Source organism: Pantherophis guttatus, chromosome 1, assembly GCF_059756535.1.
Source record: "Pantherophis guttatus breed Tessera chromosome 1, ASM5975653v1, whole genome shotgun sequence".
Taxonomy (NCBI): Eukaryota; Metazoa; Chordata; class Lepidosauria; order Squamata; family Colubridae; genus Pantherophis; species Pantherophis guttatus.
The window spans coordinates 110,197,940-110,208,208 of NC_142063.1; the positions used below are offsets into that span (position 1 = coordinate 110,197,940).

The window sequence follows — 10,269 nt, forward strand, 5'->3', positions numbered from 1 at the left end:
GGACGGTGAGTCACTTACCGCGCCTGGCGAAGCGACCAGTGGACTTGAAGGGTCGCCGAAAGCTGGATTGCCGGCGACCTCGGTCACGAAAGGACGCTCTATCTGAAGCTGGCTGGTACTGGAACTGCGAGGATCTGTAATAAGAGGCGCCGCCGGCGCCTTGGTCCTGCCGAAAGGGCTGTCGATTATATGGCAGATAGCGCATGTCCTGGCGACGAAAGGACGTGGGCAACACTTTTTTCTTATCCCGGTTCTCTACCAGAACAGAATCCAGGGATGGTCCAAACAGAGCAGGTCCTTTATAAGGGGCAGCAGTTAGGCGCCACTTGGACTTAGCGTCAGCTCTCCAGTTCCTGAGCCACAATAGACGCCTTGAAGAAACCGTTGAAGCCAAGGCCCGAGATGCGAATTTTGCCGCGTCCAAGGATGCGTCGGCCGAATATTCAGCCGCTGCCACCAGTTTAGTCAGGTCCTGTTGCGAGCGCGCGTCTTCGGGTGGTATCCTGTCCCTCAATTGGCGTAACCACACCAGTGATGCCCTATTGAAGAAGGATGAAGAGGTCGCGGCCCGAATGGCCCAAGCTGCAACTTGGTGCGTCTTACGAAAACCCATCTCGGCCTGTTTATCCTCAAACTTGAGGCCATCTCCAGCTTCGCCTACCAGGATGGAAGATGATGTAAGGCTAGCCACCGGGTCATCGATCGTGGGCAACTGTAGGAGAGCCTCCAACGCAGGAGCCGAGGCATACAGCTTTCTATCAAACGAATTCGGACCGGATAATGAGGCAGGACGATCCCAAGGTCTTTGTATAACCTGGCAAAAAAGGTCAGGGCACGGAACAAAGTCATGATCCGGTTGAGGGAGATTAAACAGATTACTGTGAGGACCAGGAGGGACAGAAGCAGAAGACGGCAGAGAGCCTGAATCCATATTAGTGGCAGCTTTAGCTTTGCGCAGAAGAGAGCGGAACAAAGAAGGTTTAAAAAGGCCTGGGAAGGCCGGCTTGTCGTGAATCTCGTCCTCATCCTCAGACATCTCAAAGTCTTCCAAGAAATCGTCCTCCTGGGCAGGTTCAGACACATGACCATAGGGAGCAAAGTGTTGTTGTTGTTGTTCACAAGGAGGATGCATATGAAAGGGGGCAGTAGGAGCGCAGACTGGAGTAGGCAAGGCACCAGAGGCCTGTTGCAAACCCATTTGATACATATGGGACATGGCTTGAGTAAAAAAGGACTGAAAATCAACTGGTTGACCAAAGGCAGGCACCTCCTCAGGGCGGAGGCCAGCTGCTGTGGGTGTAAAAGTAGCTTCAGGAACGGGCCTAGAAGACTGAGAATAGTGGCTAGCCATACTAGATGAACGAGATCTAGTGCTAACAATGGGCTGATTAGAGGCAGACCGTGGAAACCCTTGAGAAGTAGATGGGAGAACCTCCCCCAATTCACTAGTTAGATTTCCTTCATTATGGGAGACCAAAGGGTCACCAGGCACCTCATGGCATAAGACCCCACTGACTGGCTCCTCACAAGAGGCTTGAGCCTGTTGTCTTGCCTTGGCAAATTGCTTCTCTAATGCATTGTGCCTACGTTGGGCATCCTTATCTGGCTTGGCAGCCTTAGAGGACTTCCCATGTTTGGAGCTCTTAGCCCTCTTTCCCCTAGTCTGTCTTGGGGAAGGCACTGGCGAAGGAGAGGGACTCTTATCTAGGTCAGAGGAAAGAGCAATTTCCCCCCTGTCCTCCATTATACGAATTGCCTTAGTGGAACAATCAATGAAATTGCCACTATCTACTTATCAACTGTATGTATATATATATAAATCAATATTATTATTTTTAATATTATTATTATATAAACTGAATTGATTGACTATATACAGATAATTAATTCCATCCAAGAATAATCAAGTAACAGAAACTACTCCGCACTCCCCCCCTTTTTATTTATATATATATATATATATATATATATATATATATATATATATATATATATATATATATGTATATATGTGTATATATATATATATATATATATATATATATATATAAATAAATAAACTATGTGTACTTTCCTGAAGGCTTCAGGCAGGTCACTCCCAGGTCTAGAAGATGCAGGTCTATTCTGGACAGCGTCCACACCTGCTGGCCAGGAAGCGACCCTGGGAACCAAAGCCCAGGTCGCTATGCCACGGAGCAGCCAAAAACGCGGCGAGATGACAGGCCAAAATGGTGGCCCGCGAAGCAATGTCCCAATCAAGTCCTGAGCCAGACGAAACACAGCGCCTGCGGCCGGACAGAAAAAAGCTCCCAAAAAAGGCTAATGAGTATGCCAGCCGGCAGGGACTCAAGCCAAAGGCATCTATCGCTGATAACTAGGTCAGCAGCCTCGCGCAGTGACTAGCGGCAAATGGCGGCAAATGGCGGCAAAAAATAGAGTAAAATAAACCGCCAGCCAAGCCAAGCCGCTAACGGCAGCCGGAGCCCCGAACCGCCGATGCGAGCCTGTAATCTTCACCGAGGTGAAGGCAGGCAGCGCGCAGCACTCTCAACAAATAAGGAAATAATTTAAATTCAAATAGACAAAGGAAACCAAATTTAAAGATCAAGTTGTAAAGGAGAAACAGACACTCTATGCTTTTGCAATGGCTGAGTGAAAAAGTCTGAGGAAGGAGCAGGAAGTGAGGTGGATCCAGCTCCAGAGGGATTTGATTGACACTCAGCTGTGCAAATAGGAGTGATCGTTACCCAGACAGAGGAGTGTCTGAACGGCGAGTAGGAAAAAAGATAACTCAGGTGATAGATTCAGTGTGATGGTGGTGACTGCCACATGTCCACTGGCTCCAGAGAAATGAGCATTTTTGACTGGGGGGATGACAGGGACAACTGCTTCCTTCAAGCAAAAGTGAGAGATTGAAGACTGCATGTAGACACACATTTTCCCATTCGTCCCATTTCAATTCTAGCTGTGTGAATGAGGATGAATAATGGAAAGGTCTTAAAAACTGTGGCAGAAAGATCATAAAATGGGGCAAAACTCATTTAACAACTATTCTGCTTAGCAACTGAAATTTTGTGCTCAATTGTGGCCATAAGTCAAGGACTACCTGTACTTGGATCCCAGCTTTTCTTGCTTTAGTAAAACAACAAATCTAAAAGGATATGAATATCATGCATCAGTATGAGAAAATCCAAATACCAATGGTAACATTTTATCTCACAAACATACACTTCCATGGAAAATGTTACCTTCTATCAGCAGATTTATGAACCTGATATTACAAAATCTGCCCTCAAATTTCCCAGCACTAAAGCTAATGAAAAAGCTTAGATGGCATATTCTTGAAAGAGCCTAAAGTCAAATGAAATTTTCTAAATTAATGTCTCAGAACAGTGAGGTCCTACAAACGTGTACATACATAACCACCATATCATTCCCTTTGGATTAAGCAACCATGCAAAGCACAGAAAAGAAGTAAGAATTGGTAAGTAGAAGAAATAAAAGGCATAATATAATATCTCACTTTAGTTCTCTATTTTTTTTATCACAACCACAAACACTGTCTTTTATTCTTTAAAATCCTTGTCTTTTCCTTTTTAAGGATCTCTTCAACAATATTCAACAAGGACTTTGTCTTCCCTTCCTCTTAACCAGTTAATTTGTCCTTCAAATATTTGTTTTGCCATGTGACCCTCATTCATTTTCTCTATGTGATCAAAACCATCTTAATGCTCAATGTTCTTCTTTTGTCCTGGTCACACATTCTTGTGTTCAGTCCACATTCTTTCAGCACCCTTTAAAATTAGATTTTATTGCATCTTGTCTTGACACTCACAAATAAAGACCTCTCACCATTTTTGTATCCTTCCATTAATTCTCTAAATCCTTCATCATAAAGAATCAATTCTTAAAATTCATTGTTTTTCTGTGTGCGCAGATTAACAGACCCATGCTTAAACTATGCCTTCAAAAGAAATCTTTTTTCTAAGAGCTGCTTACCAAACAAGCCTAATTCTCATTAATCCTTGAGGCACCAAGTAACTCAAAAACTGTTATAGTGCTCTCTCATTTTATTCCCACCATTCCCTTCCTACCTAATTTTTTCCTGTATACATTCATTCAGAATGCTGTACAATTTTTCCAAATTCTTATCCTTAGTTTTCCATTATCATCATTCACTGGAGCATAACATGCAACTATTACGAATCTACAAGTTCCTATTTTTATATGGTTATATAATATTCTAGGTGACACCAATTCATATGTTCTGACATATATATTGACCCTTTCATTCCTAATTCAACCTACAGCTTTGCTTCCCCATATATACTCATCAATTCTACTGCAGATCAGAACTCTTCATTCAGATCCATCACATCTTTTTTTTCTTCCCAACTATTTGTATTTGTTTCTTTTCGCTTGTTAATTTATGTTCTTTACCATTTATCTTCTTAAATTTCAAGTCACAATTTTCCATAGACCATAGTCATCAGATAGGAGCATATATACTAATCTCAGCCACTCATTGTGGAAGTTTTCATGGAATGCTTTTTAGTAAAAAGAAAAGGAATCAACAAAGTTATAAGCTTTTGTTATATACTGAGACTACATGCAGCATCACTTGTTAATGGCCACAAGGGCCATTGATTTTACCTTGAAAGACACCATACTGTTGCCCATTTCATAGCAATTAAGAGTTAAACATAGTATACTGAGACCAACTCAGCTGAAAGGAGATAACCTGACACAATAATGGCATTTTACTACAACATAAGCAGAAATTCATCTTGATTAAACATCATATTGCATAATGTATAGATTGTGTTGCAATAGCATGTTCCCTTGAATCAAAATGATCTGCATTTTGATTCTCTGTTAAACCTCTGTTAAAATACAGAGCCACCTTTTTCAAATGTTACTACTCTATTTGCAGCAGTTTGTTGTTCACATACAGTAGTATTAAAACAATTCCAAAGTAAGGTGACTGTAAGATGAATCTCGCTTTAGCCTATCCTTTGGACTCTGATACCATAAGAGTTTGTATAAGTTTGATCAAAACAATCACTATGCAATGGAAGTAAAGAATACAGTTATAGAAAATGGTACTTTCATTCCGTTTATGACAAGTGACATGAATTTATTATCAAACTTTGTAGGAAGGAGAAATAAATTATATCTATCTCCAAGGCCACAATTTCCAAAGTTGGGTTCCCTAGAGAAATGAGATATGTCTACTCTTTCTTTGCTAGGGACCATTATAGTATGGAAATTGTAGATATACAAATGGTCCTATCTGAAGGAGATTGGTAGTTAAGATGTATGAAATATATATACATACAGTGCGCTTGTAAATAATCACTTCCTGCTTGTGGCAGATACAGTTCTTCAGTCTGTTATTTTGGCAAAAAACCCCACCCTTATATTAATGTATTCAAGTAGGCTAGCTTAATAAAAGGATGTGCAATAGAAATTTTAATGGAGTATTTTTAAGGATGTTGTCAGTAGGATGGCAGATAGTACATTATTTTGCTTTGGAAGAAAGAGTTCATTAACTTTGATGAACATATTCCTTAAAGTTGAATTCTACAGTCTTCACAAATAGCAGCAGCTAATCTAGTTCAGAAGCTAAGTAGGACTGCCCTGGTTAACATTTGGGGACTGTAAGGGCATTCCAAGGCCTTAGATTAAGAGGGGAAATTGGGAAAAAAAACAGCCTAAAAGAAAGCAACAGCAAACATTTCTATGCAGCTACCAAGAAAGGTACATGGATCTAACCACAAAGTCAACCAAAAATGAACTCTACATGTGGATGTTTTACCTTAAATCTTGCTCTGCTGTATATTGTCTTTCTTGCAGACAAATGAGTCTAAAATTATATATTCTAAAGAGATTGTTTCATGAGAGGGTGGTTGAAACCATCATTATTATCCCAGTCAAACATTAACATCATGATACAATTTTATTTGGTTTTTGACAGAATTTCTGAAGATTTAGCACAAAGCCACTTCATTGATGCTGTTTCTGAATATATTATATATTACTGAATATTAATGCACTTGTTGTAAAATTGATCTGGGTCAGTGAATAGAGTTTGGAATATGGCTAGTAGAAATGTTTCAAAACCTATGTTCAGCCAGTTTTAGTTTCTGGCCTCAAAGAACTACATTTGGGGGGAAGAGAAAATGGGTAAAATACAGCATTTCCTGCTGTGATTGCCTAACAAAAAGGCTAGGTACTAAAAAGGAAAAATACCGTAAATATTGTTAATGAAGGCACCTTCAGAGGGAGTACTGCAAGCAAATTAGTAAAATAAATCCTGTTTCACTTTGAGAATTCCAAATGGATTTTGCATTTCCCCATGCAAATTGTTAGTCTACCTCACATTCTGCCTAATCTTGAAGCTTTTGCCAATCAATAGCAACACTTGTAAATGCAAAATATATTCCTTCATTATTCACATGTATTACAATCCTATTTTGGAAGGAAGGAAGGAAGGAAGGAAGGAAGGAAGGAAGGAAGGAAGGAAGGAAGGAAGGAATGAAGGAAGGAAATATAACATCCAGGACGCCTTTAGAGGAAAAATAAACCCAAGGGTCTTTATCTGAGCCTGCTGAGTCCTTACTAACATTATCCGGCTCAGCAAAGATACTTTTATCTGTACCCAGAAACTCGAAGGGGAAATATCCCCAAGGCAGCTCTGAAGCGAAGCTGCTGCAAAAGCCAAGTGACAGGAGCAGCCATCTCTTCATCCTTTTTTAGCGTCAATCCGCAGCCCCCCCTCTCATCCCCGCCGTTTCCCCCTCGCTCGGGCTCACAGAGACCTCGCAATGGTTGGGAGAAAGCCACTCCGAATCCTTGCTCCTGGTACCAACCGACTACACTACCACCAAATATCCCAGAGCGTGGTGTTATCCGGTGGGGAAGAAGCCCCACTTTAATCCCCAGCAAGCCTCCCTCTCTGACCCAGATATGAAAGCTTGCGAGCTTTTCCTGGCCGTCCTTCTGGCAGAAGAAGAGAACTTCTAGGAAGGCTCTGCGTTGCCACCGTTCCTATACACAAAGCAGGTGTAAAAAAACCCCACACACCTCCATGCTTCTGAGCGCACGGACAACTTAAAAAGCATCCTGCGGGGCAGACTAAGCTGCCGGCCCGAGTCCTACCCCATTCGCTCAAAGGAGATTCATTGAAAAATTCACTGGGGAGTGGGGGGGGGCAGCTTCTGCCGATTTAGGAGGTGTACAACAAAATAGAATAGAATAGAATAGAATAAAATAGAATAAAATAGAATAGAATTGAATTCTATTGGACACACAAGGAATTTGTCTTGGTGCATACGCTCTCGGAGTATATAAAAGAAAAGATACATTTGTCAAGAATCATAAGGTACAACACTTAATGATAGTCATAGGGAAACAGTCAATATAAATCTTAAGGATACCAGCAACAAGGTTACAGTCTTACAGTCATAAGTGGGAGATGGGTGATAGGAACAATGAGAAGATTAATAGTAGTGCAGACTTAGTAACTAGTTTGACAGTGTTGAGGGAATTATTTGTTTAGCAGAGTGATGGCGTTCGGAAAAAAACTGTTCTTGTGTCTAGTTGTTCTGGTGTGCAGTGCTCTATAGCGTCATTTTGAGGGTAGGAGTTGAAACAGTTTATGTCCAGGATGAGAGGGGTCTGTAAATATTTTCACATATTTATTTCAACATATTTATTCGAAGGTCTTTGCATTGCAAAAAAAAAAAACCCTAGAACTTTTTAAAGGGAACGTCTTATATCCCTTTAGGCATGAACGGTCCTTTCCTCGGGCTTTATCCCCGTGTGGGATTGCAAAGGTCACTTCTCCGAGTCTCCGTCCTTGGCTGCTTGTAGCGCCTAGTCTTGTACCGGTCCGATTCCCTCTCGCCCCGAATCCTCTCCTAGCTTTCTTACTGACGTTGGACGACGGCCTGACTTCTCCGGACAGTTCCGCCTCTCAAAGAAGGTCAGATCGGTCCGGCAGTCAGGCATCCTCGGTCAACCCTTCTCCCTTGCAAAGGTCCGCGGAACCGAGGCGCGCATTTTGCAGCGTCCTTATCTTTCCACTCCCATCAGAGGCCGCTGGGGTCGGTCCGTACAATCGGGATCCGTCGACGAGAAAGCAGCCATCGCAACCGAGCGGGGAAAAAAAAAAAAACATCTTCCCTGGCAGCGAAACTAAAGCGCCGCTTTAAAGTGCACCGGAGCGGCGAGCGCGCCAAGCGGATCGCATTACAAAACAGCCGCTCTTTTCCAGAGAAACGGCTCCGTCGGCGGGGGTTTGGCTACTCCACTTCGACCGCCGCTTCCCACCCGGAGCTTAGTTCCAAAAACGCCTCTAAATAAGCAGCAGGAGCAACCGCCGCGCCACTTACCTCGCCGGGAGTTTGGTGCAGGACTGACGACCCGCAAACTCTGCTGCAGCTCGGGCTCTCAACGGCCCCTCATCGACACGCCGCCTTTGCTCCGGCAACGGCCTGAGAAGAGGGAGAGGGACAAGTCTTCTGACGGGGCTCCTCCCATGGAGGATAAGCGGCGGCGGCAGCTTGAATTACCCCGCCCCGCCCCCCGCTTCTCCAGCTGGGAAGGAAGCCGTAAGGCTCCCTTCCCAAAGAGAGCGAGTCTAAGGCTGGCGATTCGCGGGGAGAACGCGAATTGGCGCCTTTCTTGCCGCTCCGAGCGGTTTAGCTAACCTCGCGCTGGCCGGCGGCTTCGGGGAATGAATGGAAGCCCGTCCCCTGCCTAAAACTGCGGGAGCGCCACGGCGTCCCCCTGCAATGACTGGAGAGGCCGCTCAGCGCGCCAGCGGAACATCCCCGCCTGTGCTCTGTGGAGGAGACTCCCCGGGGAGACCAGAAGCACGAGGTCAAAAGGGGTGGGGGGGGGGAGGAAGAGTCCCGCGAAACACAGGCACTGCGCTCCGTCCCTGCACCAAAAATGCCCTTGGGGAAAGTATTCGTCCCGGCTAATAAAGGAAAAAAAAGCGCCTTGCGCGCCCTTAGGCCCCCCGCGTTCTGCCTCCTGACCTCGCTGCGGAGGCTGCCAAGCCGAGGAATGAGGGGAGGGCGAGCGGCGAGGTTTCTCTGCCTCTCTCCTGGGCGAGTCAGTTCCCAACTGGAAAAAGCTCGCCTGCAAGGTCATTTCTGACCGCCGGCTTAGGCAGAGTACAAGAAGGGAGTATCTCACGCTGAGGAAAAATGTGCAAGTGGCTTGGGACCAGGTTATTTGAGGGGCCATCTCTTGTCACATCTACCTGACCCACCAGAGAGGGGAGGCAAGGAATGTTGCAGGTCCAGTCCCCGAAGGAGATACATCTGGTGGGACCCAGAAGAAGGGCCCTATTGGTGGTGGCTCCCTCTCTCTGGAACATCATCCCCGTTCCCCAGAGATTAGACTGTCTCTCACCCTGACACTCTTCCGGAAGGCTCTGAAGCTCTGTCAGGGGCCCTGGTGAATCCAGACCAGGATGGAGCCCATTAAATGGTTAGTATGAATTGTGTTGTCGTCAGGGGTGGGTGGAGGGTTATTATTTATTTTTCTTAGTATTTCTTTTCTTTTATATGGTGGTTTTATATCTTTGTAATTCACCTTGAGTCACCATGTGAGAGTAGGCGACAATATAAATTTTATAAATAAATAAATAAATAAGAAATAAATAAGAAAGAGGCGGGGAGGGGGCCGGTGAGAAGGTGCACTTAACCAGGGTTCACTCTTCACCAGCCCCCTTAAGTGGACAGGAGCCCTACCTTTGGATGTTTCTGTCACTGTGCTGGCTGAAGTTATTGCAAAAAATATAGATGGAACCAATGGAGTTATAATGACTTAGCCTTCTTTGGCCCACTGGTACAGACTGTGAATGGTCAGCCATCTCCAGCCTCGTGGTAGGCAAAGGCTGGGGTTGCAACTTGCATGTGAGAAAGGGGTGAAGGAGGGGACCGGAAGAAAAGAGGCCCAACTCTTGCTGGTTTTTTTCTTACTGTGTTTCCAAAAAGAATTGAAGATCAGTTGCTCTGTTGTCCAAGCAGCTTCCCACAACAGCATCACTATGTTTTTCCTGCTCAAATTAAACTTGGGTTTTTTTCCAGATCAGATCTGCTGTTGTGAACTTGGGATATTCCCAGATCAAATCTTAATTGAACCCAGATTCTTTAAGCATTTTTTTCAGCTTTTGCAGACTTTGTGGTGTGGCATATTATGCAGCTTTCTTAAAACCGCATGGATAGCAGAGCAGGAATAGTACTGATTGTG

At 44.2% G+C, this 10,269-nt stretch overlaps 1 protein-coding gene across 2 annotated transcripts in view; it reads right to left on the reverse strand.

Annotated features, from left to right (window-relative positions):
* SYT12 (synaptotagmin 12) overlaps window positions 1-8,866 on the reverse strand; it is a 47,734-nt gene extending 38,868 nt beyond the window's left edge. The window contains exon 1 of one of the 2 annotated variants that reach the window (XM_034416717.3): window positions 8,397-8,866. The gene's annotated coding sequence lies outside the window, so the exon portion shown is untranslated. The remainder of the gene's footprint in view (window positions 1-8,396) is intronic. The other variant, XM_034416719.3, reaches the window with a different exon arrangement.
* Between the last annotated feature and the right edge of the window lie 1,403 nt (window positions 8,867-10,269).